The following is a 17,698-nucleotide window of genomic DNA, read 5'->3' on the forward strand; positions in this document are numbered from 1 at the left end:
ACACATTTACTCAAAGGAGTATTGTATACAGCGTTGAGAATGAATGCTGTATTCTGGAGCTGCTTGGAAAACATGCGTGAAAATCACAATCTGAGCGCAGGAACCCCCACGGAGGAAGTCGGCGGGCTGCCCCGCCTCCCCCGGGCGCGTGCGTCATCGCCGGGGCAGCAAGCCACTCCGCGGAGTGGCCGCTGGAGGAGGGGGAGCGGGGGCTGCGGCAGTGGCTGCCGGGCAGCTGGGCGCGAGCCTGCAGCCCACCAAGGGCCTGGACGCGGCACAGAGAGCAAGTACGGCACCAGCCTCACACGGCTGCGTGCTGGCGAGGGCGCCCATCACAGTTCACACCCCGAGTTCCAGGGTGTACAGGGTGCGCTGCTCACCGTGCGCCTGCGTCCCGACCGCGCCTGAAGCGCACTGCGCGGGTTCAACTGTATTCTTCCTTTGTACTTAATCATTTTCATCGCGGCGACACCTACAGCATAAAATTACCGTTTTACCCATTGTTAAGGGCACGGTTCAGCGGCATGGGACACATTTACATCGTTGGGCACTTTCCCCGTCCATCTCCGCAATGCCTCCCGCCTCACAAGACGGAGCACTCCCCTTCCTCCCTCCTCCGCTCCTGGGAACCAGCCGGGCGCTTCCGTCTCTGAATTCCGCCGCGGCTCTGGCGGCCTCCCGGCACTGCAGTCACGCAGTGTCTGTGCTTTGTGACGGCTTATTTCACTTAACACAGTGTCCTCCACCTTCGCTGTGTTGTGGCCTGTGTCTGAATTTACTTCCTTCTTAAGATTCAGTCATATTTTGCCGTGGCTGGCATAGCTCAGTGGATTGAGCACGAGCTTCGAACCAAAGTGTCGTAGGTTCGATTCCCAGTCAGGGCACATGCCTGGGTTGCAGGCCATGACCTCCAGCAACTGCACATTGATGTTTCTCTCTCTCTCTATCTCCCTCTCTTCCCTCTCTAAAAATAAATAAATAAAAGCTTTAAAGATAAGAATCAGTCATATTTTAATGCTTGTGTATACGTATATGATTTTGTTTACTTACGCATTTGTTGATGGATTCTTGAGCGGTTCCCACCTGTTCGCTGTTGCAAGTAATGCCGCTGGGAACACGGCTGTACGAACACTACCCACCTCCCTTCTTTCGGTTTTGGGGGGTATGCACCCAAGAGCGGAACTGCCGGGCCACACAAGAACTGTGTGTTCAGTGACCTGGGGAACTACCATGTTGTGCTCCTTAGAAACTGCGCCATTTTCTTCTTTTAATATTGAGTTAAAACTTTTCTCAAAATCTCCATCCCCATCATCACCACCATCATCATCACCATCATCACCATCATCCCCATCATCCCCATCATCATCACCACCACCATCATCCCCATCATCCCCATCATCATCACCATCACCATCATCATCCTCCTCACCACCATCATCACTATCATCACCATCATCATCACTACCATCATCACCATTATCATCACCACCACCATCATCATCACCCTCCCCACCACCATCATCATCATCACAGAAAAGCAGTTCACACTCTGTCTGGTCACTGTGCCCAGACTCCATCCCTACCCGCTGCGGCCAGCTGCACATAAAATGTCCATCATTTGGGGGATGTCGACACTTACTAGAAGATCAATTCTCCATCATTAGCTTCAATCAGTTCTTCACAAAACGAAATGGACATCTTTTTTAATAAAAATGGAGTGCAGGTGACCAGAAATTCCCCACTGCTTGCCTTCCCCTCAGAAAGCACAGTCCGATGTGAAGAGATGTGCAGAGACCCCGAGGTTCCCAGATTATCAAACTCGGTCAGTCTGGGCTGTGTGTTTAATGCCACTGCTGTAAAAAACAAGCCGCAGACAAAGATGTCCAATGCAGCGCAAGGAAGGGAGCAGGGCGTGCATGGGAAGGGGAACCTAGTATAAGTCGTTACTCATCTCTTCCTGTTCCTTAGAGCTTCCTGTGAGCTTCTGACCTGCTATCCCGCTCGCTTCTTCTTTCAGGGTCTTAGCGGTTCCTTGTTCTCCAGGAGTCTCTCAGCACTCCAGGGCACTTGCGGCGGCCCCCAGGTTGCAGAAAGTTTCTGCCGCGTCCCCCGCAGGACCCCTGAATTCGGTCTGCACTCTGGCTGGGAACGGGGCACATGGTTCTCAAAGGCCCCTGTGGAAAACCCGTGGGGGTCCCGCTATGCACCCCCATGCTGCTGAGCTGGGGTTTCATGTCATGCCGAAGCGGCAGCAAGCACTGAGAGGACAAGCCAGAACTGTAGTCTCAGTCTGACCCCTTTGCCGTCCTTCTGATGGAAAACCCCACAGCACAGGGGTGGCCTGGCCCGGGCGGGGCGGGGAGTGTGTGACACGGGGCTCCCTCCGTCGGAATTGGGTTTTTGCTTTTAGAACACTTTCCTTTTGACTTTGCCTTCCCGCCACAATTCGTATCATTTCTGCCAAGGCAGAAAAAGTGGTTTCCCAGGTAAATAGAGCCCCCAGTCTGGTTGGTGCGTGCGTGGAAGAGTGTGTGTGTTTCATAAAGCACAGCCCATCAAGGAGTCGTGCCGTTACCTCGTGTTTTATTTACTCCCAGACCAACCCGCTTGTCAATCATCGGAACAACATGAATGATGCCCATACCAGTGGCATCAGTAAGACAAAATGCAAGGACGGGCCTATGGCCCGCAGCCTGGGGCCCTCCAAGGGCAGGCGGTGTTCCCCAGAGCACGAGAGCCCGGCCGGGAAAGGGTGGCAGGGAACTGGGCAGAGCATGCACGCATCAGGAGTGTGCGAACCCCAGACAATGGGAGCGAACTCCAGACCCCTGGGGCTGGAGAATCTCATGAAAAGATCCATTTAGCCAATGTGGGGAAGCCTCAAACTCAGGAAGTGGGTTATTAAAAGTGGTGACAGTCCCCAGGGGCGCTTGGGGCTGTGAGGGGGTTTCCTCTGGGCCACGTGCCCCCTCAAAGGGGCAGCGCTTTGCTGAAAAGCAGGAACTGTGCAGGGCGCCTTCAGCCGCCGAGGACAGCTCCCAGGCGCAGCTCTGCAGGAGGCCACGGCGCGTCCACTCCGGGGGCCAAGCGTTCCCCTGCCCTGGGGTCCTGATGGGGCCGCTCCCCAAGCCACCCCGAGTTCTCGCTCTGCAGCGGACGCTGGCCCCACAGACCGCTGAGGACCCGCGTGTGAGTCTCACCCAGCTCCCACGTTTGTGTTGGAGGAGCCTCTGAAAACTTGGTTGTTCACCCAGAATTTACCGAAATACGGTTCGCTGGATGGTCTCACACCATCGCCTTTCTCCTGGGAGCCCCCGGGGTCCCAGCCCAGCCAGAAATACGGAGGGGGCAGCCACCCCCGAGTGCAAAGGCAGACATTTTTTTAAGGTTTTTTTAAATTTATCTTTAGAGAGGGAAGGGAGAAAGAGAGAGAGAGAGAGAGAGAGAGAGAGAGAAACATCAGTGTGCAGTTGCTGGGGGCCGTGGCCTGCAACCCAGGCATGTGCCCTGGCTGGGAATCGAACCTGCGACACTTTGGTTCACAGCCCGCGCTCAATCCACTGAGCTACGCCAGCCAGGGCTTAAAGGCAGACATTTTTTTAACACCAAGACTAAAACCCCACTCTCTTGAGTCTCGGAAATGATGGCATCGGCCATGCCCTCCTCCGAGATCAGGGTGAGCGCCCCGTGGACCCCACGCACTGCCGGCTTCTCCTGGGGTCGGAGGAAGGTCACGCAGCAGCGCCCGGGGGGACCCTGGGGCTCCTGGGAAGAGGAGGGTGGGGTTCCCGGGAGGAGCCCACACTGCACAGGGCTCTGTTCTCTGTCACTGCTGTCACAGACGGCCACTGTCCAAGTGGCTTAAAGCCACGTTTCTCTTCCGGTGCTGGGGTCAGGGGTCTCAGATCGAGGCTGAGGTCAGGTTCTCTAAAAAATAAGGTCTTAATATGTTTTGTCTATTACTAAACACGTTTTATAGCACCTGCACTGAAGGTATTTCACAACGGCTCAATATAAATTGCATTTCATTTATTTGAAAATGTCAGCATGTACATAAGTGTGCTTTTCTTGTCCAAATAAAGACAATGGGAAGGAAGGGAGAGAAGGAGGGAAGGAGGGAAGGGAGGAGGAAGGAAGGAAGGAAGGAAGGAAGGAAGGAAGGAAGGAGGAAGGAAGGAGGAAGGAAGGAGGAAAAGAGGAAGGAAGGAGGAAAAGAGGAAGGGAGGGCAGGAGGGAGGGAGGGAAAGAGGAAGGAGGGAAGGAAGGAAGGAAGGGAGGGAGAAAAGGAGGGAGGGAGGAAGGAAAGAAGGGGGAAGGAGGGAGGGAGGGAGGGAAGGCGGGCAGAGCTAAAGCATGGACTCTGACCACACGCTGACTTTCAGGGAGCAGGGCAGGAGCTGAGACCAGAACCCTGGTTTGAATGTGAGGCACTGGTGGCTCGCTCTCTCTCCCCCCCCTCCGCCCTCTCTCTCTCCTCTCTCCCCCACCACCCCCAACCCGATGGGGAGAGGAGCATGGCCCAGGCGGGAGCAGACACTGGCTGGAGCCTGGCAGGGCCGAAGGGCCTGCTCACACCACTCCCTGGCAGCTGGCAGGCTGCAGGAGCAGACAGCCTTAGGCCCAGGTCGGCCGGCTTCCTGGCTCGCTCCGGACCGCCCACCTGGTGTTCCTCAGCTCCGAGGAACGCCCCACCCCTCTGGGCCTCAGTTTCTCCACTGGAGAAGAGGCAGGCGCCGCCCCTGGCGAGCCGGAGCTGTCAGGAGGCAACGACAAGGCGGCTCGCTGGGCCCGGTGCCGGGCGTCAGTCTCAGGATCAAATGATCCCCCCGCGGAGCCGTTTTTCTTCCCCTCTGGTGACACGCGCCACAGGCAGGGAGGGGCCGGTTCCTGCGGTGACGGGCAAAATAGATTATGGAGACAGCCACTTATCTTGTTTGTCATCCCGGCTCAGCAAGGCTGCTCTGAAGTCCCCAAGAACAGGGACGGTCGTGCGGCCGCTGCCGCTGCGAGAAGGTTCAGGAGACACAGAGGCCGGGGCCGGCACGAATGCCCTCCCCTGCCCGTCTCCCTCCCTCTCTAGAGGGGACCGGGAATCAGGGACAGCACCGCCCCCCCCCCCCAGGTCCACGGAACCCGAGGACGAGGGGTCGGGCCCGTGGAGACTGCGGCGCCGACCCGGTGGGGAGGCCACCCGTGTCCCAGACCCCAGGGCCCGGGAATCGCACAGGAGGGAGAAAAGACTCGAACGTCTCTCAGTCTAGCTCTGACTTTGCTCCCAGCATGGAAACCGAAATCTCTGTGTGCGTGTCTCTGTGACGGTTTACCCGAGCTAACACGCCGTGTGTGTGTGAGGCCCTCCCTCCCCATGACCCCCCCCTGCACTACGGGTGGTGGGTGACCTGACCTTGTACACTCACAGGGACCCATGTGAATGAACCAGGTTACCGGGTGAGGAAGGTAAGGCTCTTTCTCCCCTCTCCCCCGCCATGCCTTCCTCTCAATGCCTCTTAGAAAAGTCATGATCCAAAGATGAAAATTCACACAGGAGCAGAGGACCTGCCCTTCCCCAGAGCCCCCCCCCCCCCCCCCCCCCCCGCACACAGGCATGGCTGCCTGGCCCCTCGGCGGGGAGCTCACTCGGGTGACCCAGATGCAGCCTCTGCCGGGGGGGGCAAGCAGTGGCCCATGAGGGTCCCGAGACAGCACCTCCCCCTGGAAACACTGGGGCCCCGTTTCTCACAGCCCAGAGCTGCGGGGCCAGCAGGCTCCCAGGACGGGTCGGCAGCGCTGCTGTGGGTGGGGTCTGCGGGCTGGCCGTGGCCCCCAACCTGCCTCCCCAGGCCCTGGCCTGTGTCGCTGGGATTGAGAGCGCGCCGGCCTTGAGCTCCCTCAAGGGTGGGGGCCTTGAGCTCCCTCGAGGGTGGGTCCCCACGGCCCAGACCGGAGCCCAGCTCGCTCAACCCCCCCCGCCTCCCCCCCAAAAAGTCACATTGAGATGAAAAACCAACGAGGCATCTCTGCCCAGGTGGCCTGGGGCGCGGGCGTGGTGGCCAGGCAGGGCACTGCAGCATTTCCCTGTGTTCGGCGCTGGGTGTCACCGGCCACTCCACCACCACCAGGACTGGCACTGCCCTGCCCGCGTCCCCGGCACTCGGGAGCCGCGTCACAAAATGACCTGTGGCAGCGGAGTGGGGGGAGGTGGGCTCGGTGGCAGGATGCAGCGTGGTGGGGTAGGAAGCATATAGGGAACGGAGCACCCACGGCCGGTGACCCGCGGAGGACACACGCGGCACCGTGGGCTGTCCCCACAGTGCCGCACCCTTCCTGGTCACCCGACGCACAGACGGTCAGCTTCATCCGCGGCAGCCGCCCCGAAGCCGCAGATAAAATACAGCCGGCTGATGGGCGTGCTGTTAACTAGCCCGAGTGAGGGAGGGAGTGGCTGGGAAAATGGATGCCCCCCACACACAGGGCCCCCGGGCCCCCTCCAAGGCACCGGACCCATTCGCCATCAGAAAGGCCAAAACTAAACACAGCCGTCCTTTCACAAACGCGGGAGCTGGGCCGCTCATCACACTTTGAACGGCGAGGGCACTCAGGCTGGGAAACAGGGGTGAGCTACTTTCGATTCCTTCATCCCAGCTGTAACATAAGAGAGAGATTATCACGGAGCATTTCTTCAACAGGAAAAGAAAAACTGGTGCTAAAGATTTCTTTTAAAAAGAACTCTTTGAGTTGCCTCTTTGGAAATGTTCAGGCTTCCCGACAGTGAGCCCCCAGAAGCGTCCGGAGGAACTGTGTGGTCGTGGTCCCTCTCCCGGAGCGGCTCCCTCGCCGCCCCCTTCCGTGACGCACGAGAAACGTGGCCCACGCACACCGCAGCTCCCACGGCGAAGACGGGGGGGGGGGGGCTTGAGGGCCAGAGCACGTATCCCCGACTCAGGCGGGGGCCTCGTCACCCCAGGATCGTCGTCGCCCTGAGGGAGGCATCACGACAGTGCCCACGATTTAGCAGAGGGACCTCGCGGAGTCCCAGGGAGGTGACGTCGGGCATGCACAGGCTTCAGAAACAGGGGGCCGGCACATTTTGGGCATTGCCAAACGGGTTGTGGGGTGGTCCCCTCCCGAGGCACATCTGCAGATGCCGGAAACCGGGCGCACGGCACAGCGGCCGACACAAACGCTAAGCATTCGAAATCGCCTCAGTCCGCCGTCCCGGCAGGAACCCTAGAACACTGAGTGGAGGACATCCCCCTGCGGCCCCACCAGGCCCTGCACCCGTGGGGTGGGGGGCGGGGCATCGTGGGCGATGCACGTGGGGAAAAGCCTGCGTCCTTACACCGACGGCATCTTGCTCTCGAACGACTGCTCACTTTTAACGAGCTCGCTTCGTCGACGACGGACCCCCGGTCTGTGGACATGAAGGGTCTCCATGCTCTTCTGCGCATCAGCGTCCATGGCATCGGCGCCGGCCCGTGCCGGCCGGCTCACTCACCAGCAGCAGTTCCAGCTTCGCCGCCGCGGAAACCCCAGGACAGGGGCTCCGTGCGCCGCTTCCTCCCGCCGTCCCTGTGGGACCTCACTCCTCTGCGTCCCCGACACCTCGGGGCTCAGCCGTCATTCCCTAAGTGGCTGGTGAGGAGGCGCGTGGCGCTCAGGAAGCCGCGGCCCGTTTGGAAGAGTGTGTGCCCAGGAGGAGGGCCCCGGTGGCACCGGCGGTCCTGCGCTCACTGCGGCGCCTGGGATGTCAAGGGTCTGCGCCTGTCCGGAGAGGGACACAGGGACACAGGCATGAGAACGTGCCCTGCTTCTCTGTTGGCTTCCCGACCGGCGGCCCTCGGTGGGAAACCGGGCCGGGTGTTAAAACTGCTCTCCCCAGCCAGCCGTACGGCCCAGGAGAGGCACGGAGGGGGCCGGCAGGAGCAGCGTGGCCTCGGGCTGATGCTCATTCCAGGCACTGTCAGCCCGCCTGCTGCCAATGCTGGGATCCAGAGGCAGAGCCCCTCCCGGCCCAGGGCCCTCCCCCCCCCCATCCCCTCCTGTCAGACACTCACTTCCTTCCCGGAGAGGCCGTACGCAAATGCAGGCCCCCAGGCCGGAGGTGCCCCCGTGGCCCACCAGCCCCAAGCGGCTGTCTGAGCTTTCCCGGGTTAGGGACTCCCGGTCCGCTGCTTGGGTTTGCACCCATCCCCTTCGCGTGCCCGTTTAGCTGCCCGAATTAAGTCCTGTCTTTGGAAGCCCAGCCTACGGAACTGGGGGAGGGAGGGAAGAAGGAAACACGGATCCGCTCCCCACCCCAGGTCCTTCCCTGACTCCATGGGTACCCACCACCCTGCGTGCAGAGCTGCGGGCAGAGCTGGGGGCAGGGGGAGGACAGCGCTCCGCTCCCGAGCACAGACCCACACCTCCCCAGCAGGTTGCACACAGCTGCTAAACAAAACCCCGGCGAAGGTATTCTTGATGTAAATTCTGAGCAGCTGTGACCCTGTCTTTTCGGGAGGAAATAACACCACTTCTCACGGCGGCGTCTAGCGCTGGGGTCTCAGATCTCCGGCAGCATCACAATCGCCTTTCTTGTTTACTGAAGAGCCCGTCTCCCGGCCGCCCCGTCACACCTCGCATATTGCCTGGACCGCGCGCGCGTGTGCAGGGAGCCGAGTCCTATTCCCGCCCGCAGCCGGCACAGCTGCGCTCCTGGGGGCCGGACCCGCGCGGGCCGCGAGGAAAGCCATTTCACAGTGCCGGGCACCCGCGCTCGGGGCCACCGGGCCCGGCGGAGACGGCGCGCAGCAGCCCATGGGTGAAAATGAGTCGGATATGAAAATGTCTGAAGCAATAAATTAACACGCTGCAGGGGGGGGTGACGGCTTCATCCCGTCCTGCCCAAACTCTACCTGACACCCATTACTGTTGCAGGAGGTGGGGCCCAGCGAGGGTACCGGAGCGAAAATGAGCAGTCCCCCCGGTTTGCAGCCCGCCACGGGGATGCGATGGGAGGTGATTCTGCGGAGGCACCCACGGGACTCAGACAGCACCTGTGTGGCGGATTCCAGGCGGCCTCTCCCCCAGGCCGCTGTCTCACCCGGTCCGGTCTACGGCAAAGCAACCCCCCTGACGTGTAGAGAAACCATCGAAAACGTGGGTGCCCGACAAAGCTCATCAGTGCATTTCCTCCCACAAAATACAATAACTCTGCAGGTCTCCCGTCTTCCTTCTCCAGGTGCCGACAGCCAGCTCAGCGACAACAGTCAGTGAAACAAAAGATAAGAAGCTCGCAGCCGCCCCCCCGACCCCGCAACGCCCGGGTCTCTTTGCCGGGACCGGAGACAGCCAGCGCTGCCTGGTGGCACCAAGCACCCTCATTTGCATGCGGCCTTGGAGACCTCACTGACCAAAGTCTGAATCATTTTTTCTCGCACACACATTCATGAGAGAGGCCCAGGATGCATGCCCCCCCACATTGAATCTGGAAGCAAATTCACATTCAAATTGCTTTGAGTGATATTTCTCTTCTTGATATTTTGTTTGGAGTATTTCACGGTCAGGGTCTCCGGAGGTAAGATTCTAAAGTGCACATTACTATTATTTCAAATCAATAAGTGGCTGCTGGAGTGCCGCGCCGCACGCGCTCAGACCTTCGGCGCTTTCAAAGCAAAAGCAAATTTGAAGAATAACGTTTGTCTCTCCCCATAAGGTTGAAAACAATACATTTTTTATAGACACTCCTTTCTTGTTGTTTGCGGGGAACAGGCAGGCTAAACAATGAATCTTACAGTTTGATGCTCCTTGCTAAACAGAAGGTTAGCCCTTCAAGTGATCGCTGTGCAGTTTTAACTATGAAGGACAGGCATATCCCTTTAATAAGACAACATGATATTCTGCCTCAGACCTTAACTTTCTGTTTCTCAAGACTACGTAAACACATCTCTATTTGGGACTTGGGGGACTGTCGGTGGATCGAACGGAATCACAACAAGTGGATAATGTATGTCACCTCTCATTTTAACTGTGCCAGAGATTGAGTTTCTATGGTGTTATTTTTGTTTTTTATTCATGTGCTCAAATAATTTTCTGATCAGCAATTTGAAAAACACTGTTTTGCCCAAAATATTTTAAATGCTCAATGCAGCCATTATAACTTAGCTAGTTAAAAATCAGATAATTAAACACACAAAGATAGACCATTTCTTTCTTTTCTTTTTTTTTCTTTTTCTTTTTCTTTTTTTTTTTTTTTTTGCGTGTATCCTTTAGAGACCGGAATGTTAGCACAGCTAAAGCTATGCAAATTGGATCCGGTTGTCTGTAGATCTCTTGCCACACATTAAGACCCCTTGCTCTCCGCTCGCCCCCTCTGTGGGCACAGTGGCAGCTCTGGAAGGACAGAGCTGCACCCTGAGCCCCTGAACCGCTGCCCGGGAGGGCTCGGAGCCGCGGCCAGGAGGTGCCGTGGGCAGCAGGATGACATACTGTCCACAGCCACCGCTCACGGCGGAGCAGAGCCCCAGACGGGCGCACGCCCGCCCCCACCGTGACGCCCGGCACACGGCACCTGTTTCTGCAGGAGGAAGAAGTCGAGCCCGCCGCCTCCCAGTGACGGAGCTTCCCAAGGGGGGCTTGGCTTTTTAAAAGTTGGTAACGTTTCGTGGGCTGCAGTTTCTCTCCTCAAAGACGATCTGGAATGCCACGTTTGCGGACCCCCGGTGTTTTTTTTTTTAATGTTTGGAATGAACAGAGCCAGGCAGCTCTGCTGCTGGGCCTCCCCGGTTACCCCCAAAGGAGGAAAAGGAGGGGCCGCTCATGTCTGCTGGGCCTTCTCCGGCCCTGGCCGGGAGCCCCGATTCCTCCTGTACCTGGGAGCAACCTGCAGCCGGGCGCCAGGTGCTTTGCGGCAGGAACACTGCTCCACCTGGGGTCGGCCATTGGTGTGTGTGTGTGTGTGTGTGTGTGTGTACAGACACACGGGTGCGGGGGGGGCGTGAGCATGTGTGAGTGCACGTGAGTGCGGGTGTGGGGTGTGAGTGTCGGTGCTTCTCACACATCTCCTTCGGCTCCCAGCCCCTGTCCTTGCTTCCCAGAGGCAATTTTGGTCTCAGACAGGCATCATTTATCCCTGTTGCCGGTTCCTCCGCCCCTCCCCCCGCGGGCTGAGCTGCTGCGTGTGCTGCTGTTCGCCCAAGGATGCTGGGTGGGAAATGAGGTGCGGCTCCCTCCCGGCTGGGCGGAGGCCGGCTGCACACACGCCGTCCTGGGAGACTCGCCGTCCGAAGCTGCCCCGACCGCCTGCCCTTGTGCACGTGGACACGGGCCCCGCACCTGGCGGCGGCCGTCAGAACCGGCCTCCCCCACCGCTGGGGCTGGTGCAGAAAGGGGCTTGCTGGCCCCCGCCCCGCCGGCGGCGAGGGCGCTGTGGCAGTGCCAGGTCCGAGAAGAACCTGGACGTGTCGCGCCCCCCCCGCCCCCCCCCCCCCCCGCCGCCGCCTCACTCCCAGCGACTGGAGTGAGCCCCGTGCCCAGGTGGGAGGCGCAGGGCTGCCGCCCTTCCGGACACATTTCACAACGTCGATTTTAAACGCTCTGCCACCGTTTCCCGTGGCTTGTGTGACTGTCACGCTCACTGAGAGGCCCCAGAACTCACATTGTAAAAACCACCCGACTGTTTCTGACTTGCCGATTTCCCATGAAAACCAGGGGGGACCCGGCATGTTGGGGAGCAGACGCCTGGATGTGGTGTGAACTAGAACGCGCCCCGGCAGTGGGCCGTGGAAAGCCCAGCGCGGATGCGCACCCCGAGTCCTGCTCCCCACCCCCCCCGGGGCTGCGGTCCTCCCGAGGCTGCGTCCCACACGGACCCCACTCCAGGACCTCGGCCTCTGTGGGCTGGCCTGTTCCGGGCACGTGGGGTATATGCACTTGGCGACTTCCTGCCCGCAGGAGCCTCGCACCTGGAGGACACGCCGCGTGGCTGAGAAGACAAGGGCGCCCTGTGGCTTTTAGCAGGTCGTTAAAGCTTTGTTCCCTTTGAAAACCTCGGTGAAACGTGGGCTCGTGGGGAGCAGTGCATGCTGGGGGCAGCCCGGATCCCAGGCCGGGGCCACAGTGAAAGCAACAGCCCGGCCAGTTTGTACGGGCCCGTGTTCCCACGTTACAACAATGGGTTCGGGGGCCCGGAGGAGCTGGGCTGTGTCAGCGAGCAGAACACCGGCATTTCCCGGCCAGACTGTTTCGGGGCGTGGGGACTCTCCGTGAGGGGTGTCTGCCTCTGCATGTCTGCCATCAGACCGCCTCCTTTCCGAGCATTTTGGTGAGAAAAATACTGAGGGGAGGTATGAAGGGGAAAAAATAGAAAGCCGTGGGGCTGGGGGCTCCGTTCCAGTGAAGGCTGTGTCATACTGTGTGTCTGGTGGCTACAGACTCCCGGTTTCACTGCCCTTAAAATGTTAACTCGTCTCCACGCGCCGGGGCTCTGGACCGGGATCAGCATCTCGGAGGGGCAGGTGAGCCGAGGTCCGGGGCCACGAACCTGGGGACCCCACTGCCGTTCATGGGGTGCAGGCCACATGTGGGGTGCAGGCTGTGTGGGGGGTGCAGGCTGCATGTGGGGTGCAGGCTGCACGTGGGGGGGTGCGGGCTGCGTGGGGGGGTGCAGGGTGTGTGTGGGGTACGGGGTGCACCTCCAAGGGCAGCCTGCACATCCCAGCCTCCCTTACGCGGGGCTCACTCTCCAAATTTCCTCTACACTTTGTTTACTATATATTCCAATAGTGTAATATTAAACAAAAACAGTGTGTCCTACGCCAGGATGATTGATTACCGCACCGCCGCAAGGTCACCTCCTAGGGACAGGCTGGGTGCAGGGGGGCCGCCCGACTCCTACAGTTAACACTATATCCGCATTGTATGAATGTCACCGGCAACGTGGTGATTTATTGCTTGGAAGGCTCGGTTCAATTTTTTCTGCCTGACCAAATTGCACATTTTCTAGAAAAAGAAGCAAAAATATTTCAGCACATGGATTACCTCAACTCCTCAATTTCCCCGCCAGGGTCCACGGGCGCGCGCGGCCATCCCGACACCCCGGACCCCCTCCTCTCCTGCCCCCGGTCCCCCTTCTGTTAGATATTTGGCAAAAATGGTTATCACACTAATGAAAAGGTGCAGCAGGAGATTAAGGGCTTTTTAATCAGATTTTGGTAACATCTGTGGGCCCCGAGTCAGGGCAGCTGTGTGCTCTGTTGCTTAATTTTAGCTAGATTTACTTTGGATATAAAATTGTTAGCCTGGGGGAAAACGGGGTGGGGGGGCCGGGCCGGGCCCCCGGCCTCGAGAAAACCGCGGAACCGAAACTGTTTCAAAACAACAGGCGGAGAGACCTCTTCTGCTCGGGAGGGTTTTTGTTTTCACGGCAAAGACATACAATGAAGCTACAGACATATTTTTGTTGTTTAAAAAAAAAAACTCCTAGTCAGCCAAACTGAACGGAAATGTCTCCCTGCACAGAGGCCGTCTCGGCCGGGGCTGGGCGGGGGCGGGGGGGCCCTGACCGTGGACACGGCGGTGCAAGGGTTATTCTCCCTCGAAGACACCACCACCACCTGTGTCCCCACGCCTGCGGGACCGGCCCACGCTCGGTGTAAACACCGACGAGACAGAGAGGCTGTGCTGTCCCGAGTGGCGCCCACGGATGTTTGAATGAACTTGCTCTCCCTTCTGCCCGTGTCCTTGTCCCGCTGGCAAAGCCGCGCGGGTCTCCCACACCAGGCGCCGCGACTCCGGAGAAAAGCCTCTCAGGGGTGTGTGTGGGGGGGGACAATCACGTATTATTTACGGGGGCTGTTCGCCGCCCCAGCTAGATATTCCACACACGCTGAACCAGGAAAATAGGTCCGACGAGATGCAAACATTTGTGGAGATTTTTCTGGAACCGCATGGGCCGTCGGCGTGTCCCCGGAAGGACGGCAGGCTCCCCGGGCAGCGGGGGAGGGGGCGGCATTGCTGCCTGTGGGGTTTGTTTCATTCCCCGCGCCGGGGCAGGGCGCGCGTCCCAGCAGAAAAAGAGGGAACCGTGGGCCAGAAGGAGGCTGTCCCCAGGAGCACCCCGCGTCCCAAACGGAGCCCACATTTAGTGCAGACAGAAGGGCTCTACAGTGTCCTTGTTGATTGTTGTGGCTTGTCGGCCAACGGAGTTCTTTTTTTATTATCAAGAGCAATTTCAAAAAATACCCCCGAGGCGGCCAGCACGCGAGCAGCCAAAGTCCTGCCTCCTCCTCTCTCCCCCGAGTGGCCCCTGTGCGGGTGGGAGGGGTGCTCAGGACGGCAACCCCGGGGGCAGCGGGAGGGACAGCCCACAGCCCCGGGAACCGGCGTCTGCCCGAAGGCTGGGGCGGAGCTCGGGCTACCAGCCCCGCGCACACTGACTCGTGTCCGTGACTCTGCCGAAGGCGGGACTTGCTCCCTCAAGGACGTTCCGGAAAATGTCACCAAATCTGCGTTGTGTCAAGAGGTTCGAGCTTTCATGGTCCCCCCAGGCCCCTTAAGGGACAGAGCCTGTTGCCAGGGCCGATGCTGAGGACGGCGGGGTGCCAGGCACGGGCCGGACAGCAGGAGCTGGCTGCCCCACCCCTGTTGGGCGTGAATTCAGGGGACACCACCGACTCCTCCTGTCCCTGGAAATCCACCCGAAATACCGCATGTGGAGAAAACAAGAAAAAAGAAGAGAAAGAGTTTTCAAGTGGAGAAGACCTTGCGCTGTGAGAAACGTAAATGGGTTAGACGATGCCCTAAGGGAAAAGTCTGCGTCCGTCCTGAGCGCCCCTTGCCCATCTCGGCTGCCACGGAGCGGTCACTCTGACAGCACAGGGGACAGGTGTGGGATTGGGGCGCCACCGTCTCCTGGAGACGCTCCCCGTGAAGCCGCCCTCCGCCCCCGAGCCCTGCTGGACGCAGAGGGAGAGACCGGCCAGCGCCCCTCGGGGCCCAGGACCTGCTTGTGGGAGCGTCTGTGCCATGTGGGGGCTGGTCCAGGTGGGGCCCACGGTGACCGCTGGGGACAACGCCTCGCTTCCGGTCAGCTCTGACGCTCTGTGCCACACACACAGGCTTCCCTTCATTCACCCCGCTGGTTTCAGAAAACTGTAGTTTTGAGGCTTTTCCATGGAGCCCGTCCCCTTGAGGGGGGCGTCTCAGACAGGGAGCCGAGCGAGCTGCCTGCCGGGCGTGGCCAGGCAGCGCTCCTCCCCGGGGGGCTGGACCCCTGTGGGACAATGCCCCCCACAAAGGGTTCCCGGCTCACCACCAGCACCCCCGAGAGACGGATGGGTGGGCGGGCAGGAAGTGAGGCATGGGATCGGACCTTGGTCCCTTTCTTTCTTCTTCCTGCCACCGGGTGTGTGCCACATGGGTCCTTTTACCTTTTGGTGTAAGAGAGGGTCTCAGGCCTCTCCATGCATCTCCCCCTGCAGGTGCTTCCAGGGGCGCGAGCCCGCGACTCCCTAACATGTGTGACTTCCCTGTGAGTGCACCGTCCGGTTGGGGGGCAGCGGGTGGGGAGCGGCCTGGAGGAGCCGAGGGGTCGAGCCTGCGTGCGCCGGAGGAGAGGAGCCTGGCCCGGCGCTCGGCCGCCCAGAGCCGGCTCGCGTTGCTCTGGGCGTCTGTCTGTGGATGTAAATGTGCATGCCTATTTTCCCTTTGAAAAGCCCCGGGCCAGATGTACTAACAATTCAGACTGTGTTCAAGGGGGAAAAAAAAAGACCTTCCTCACAGCACCCGTGCACGGGCAAACACAAAGCAAGAAAGCCAGCCCCGTCCGCGGAGAGCTACCGGACGCAAAGGGTCTGGGTTTCTCCACACCGGGAAACACCCACTGTCTGTCCCCCGAGGGTGGGGACAGCAGCACGTCCTCCGTCCACGGAGCAGGGCCATTCCACCCGGCAGGCAGGTCTCTGAGCCTGCACACCGCTCTCCCAGGCTCCGGGAGCACCCGCCACCTGGGAAGGGCCGGGTGGCACTGTGGGCTGCCTCTTTGAACGCACACGGCACTGCATTTTCTCCCCAGCGCTTCCCAGAGTGCCCGTCCCCATCCCAGTGTCTAGGGCGGCCCCGGATCATAGGTGGATACCGATTGGCCGTTGCTGGGACACCGTTCCTCGAAGTCCCAGGCAGAGTGTCTAAGAATAATGTCAGTACACGGCAGACCCTACGGGTGCCCGTGGGCAAGATGGGTATTTTGGGATCTCGGGTGGCATGGGTAATTCTGCGGCTCGTGGCGGGAGGAGGCAGGCAGCCAGCCGCTCTGAGAATGCCGCTCTCCTTCCCCGTCCCAGGACGCGCCGCGGAAGCCCTGCTAATTAAAGACACAGCAGAGGAACAAGGCGACCGCCGTAAACAGTGCTGTTTTAAAATAATAGAAAGCATCCAAAAGAAATGAATCAGGGTGCGGAAACGTGAAACCACCAGGAAGCGAGTTCGGAGCACCTTCCCCGCGTCAGGTGCGAAGTAATCACGTAATTCCTCATTGCCACTGAATTCCTTCAGGTCCCTCGTCGGGGAACGGGGTGGGGTGGGGGGATGCCGAGGCTTAAAAAATGTCAATGGAAAAGCATGTCTGAAGATGTGATGTGACAGAGTGTCTCTCGTCCTGGCCCAGCCACGCTGTGGAGGAACAGACCCGTGTTTTCAAACATGATCCGGCACTCCGTAAAACGTCAACGCTTTTTTAATTACGAGGTTTGTGTCACTCGGTGAAATGTTAATGTAATGAAACATTCAGCCGGACCTAGTGCGGGATGTAAAATAAAATTATTCATTGAAAACCGCACCACGGGCCGCCCACTGTTTTTTTAACAAATGGCTGAACTATCCCGGGGTTACGGAACTTAACATGTAAATTGCAGCGGAACTTATCATTTCTGATTCAAATCCCCGAAGGCCGCCATTTAAGTCAAATATATGAGTGGAATTTTGCTTCCGTGCCATAATAACGCAGCGAAACGGCCGAAAACCGGAACGCACCTAGAGTAATTATTAACCCAATAATAATGTATTTTTAGTTATTTAATCAAAGGTATAAAATTATTGATGTCAAGTTCTCCTAATAAAAATGAAGTTTTAAACAGCAGCATTTAATTTCCAGGGTGGCGATGCCAGCTCCAGCCCATCGGGGGACTGGCTCACGCAGCCGAGGGGCCCGAGGCGGGGAGAGACCGCCGCTCGCGTTGCGGACCGTTACTAGGGAGGATCAGGGAAGGGCTGTTTCTCCCCAGAATGGGCTTGAGCTGATTTTCAGCATTCACTGAAATCGACCAGTCTGCCGTGAGCTCGACTGGGCCCCCGGGCTCAGACGAAAGCCACGAGGCACCTCCTGGGGAGCCCCACGCTTGTGGGGGGGGGCCTTGGGGGAGGGTGGGTGCCGCCTTCCTGCTTCCCCAGCCGCCCCCACCCCGGTGTCTTCTGTTTTGTGCTCCGGGGACATCTGAGAGGTGGCTTCACGTCCCGTGGAAACGGTAACAGATTTTTGTTCTCTTTGGCTCTCACCCCCTGAATGTCACAAACCTATCAGCATGACGGAAATGTCCATTTTCCCACCCTGTCTGCTGAGGAGCTTGGGGGCCCGTGAACCCCTGCACTTAAAGCCTCGTCGGGGCCCCTCCCTGTCCCCCCGTGTCTCCCCAGGGGGTGGGGGGGTCTTGCACTTTTACGGACG

This window comes from Phyllostomus discolor, chromosome 5 (assembly GCF_004126475.2).
Source record: "Phyllostomus discolor isolate MPI-MPIP mPhyDis1 chromosome 5, mPhyDis1.pri.v3, whole genome shotgun sequence".
Taxonomy (NCBI): domain Eukaryota; kingdom Metazoa; phylum Chordata; class Mammalia; order Chiroptera; family Phyllostomidae; genus Phyllostomus; species Phyllostomus discolor.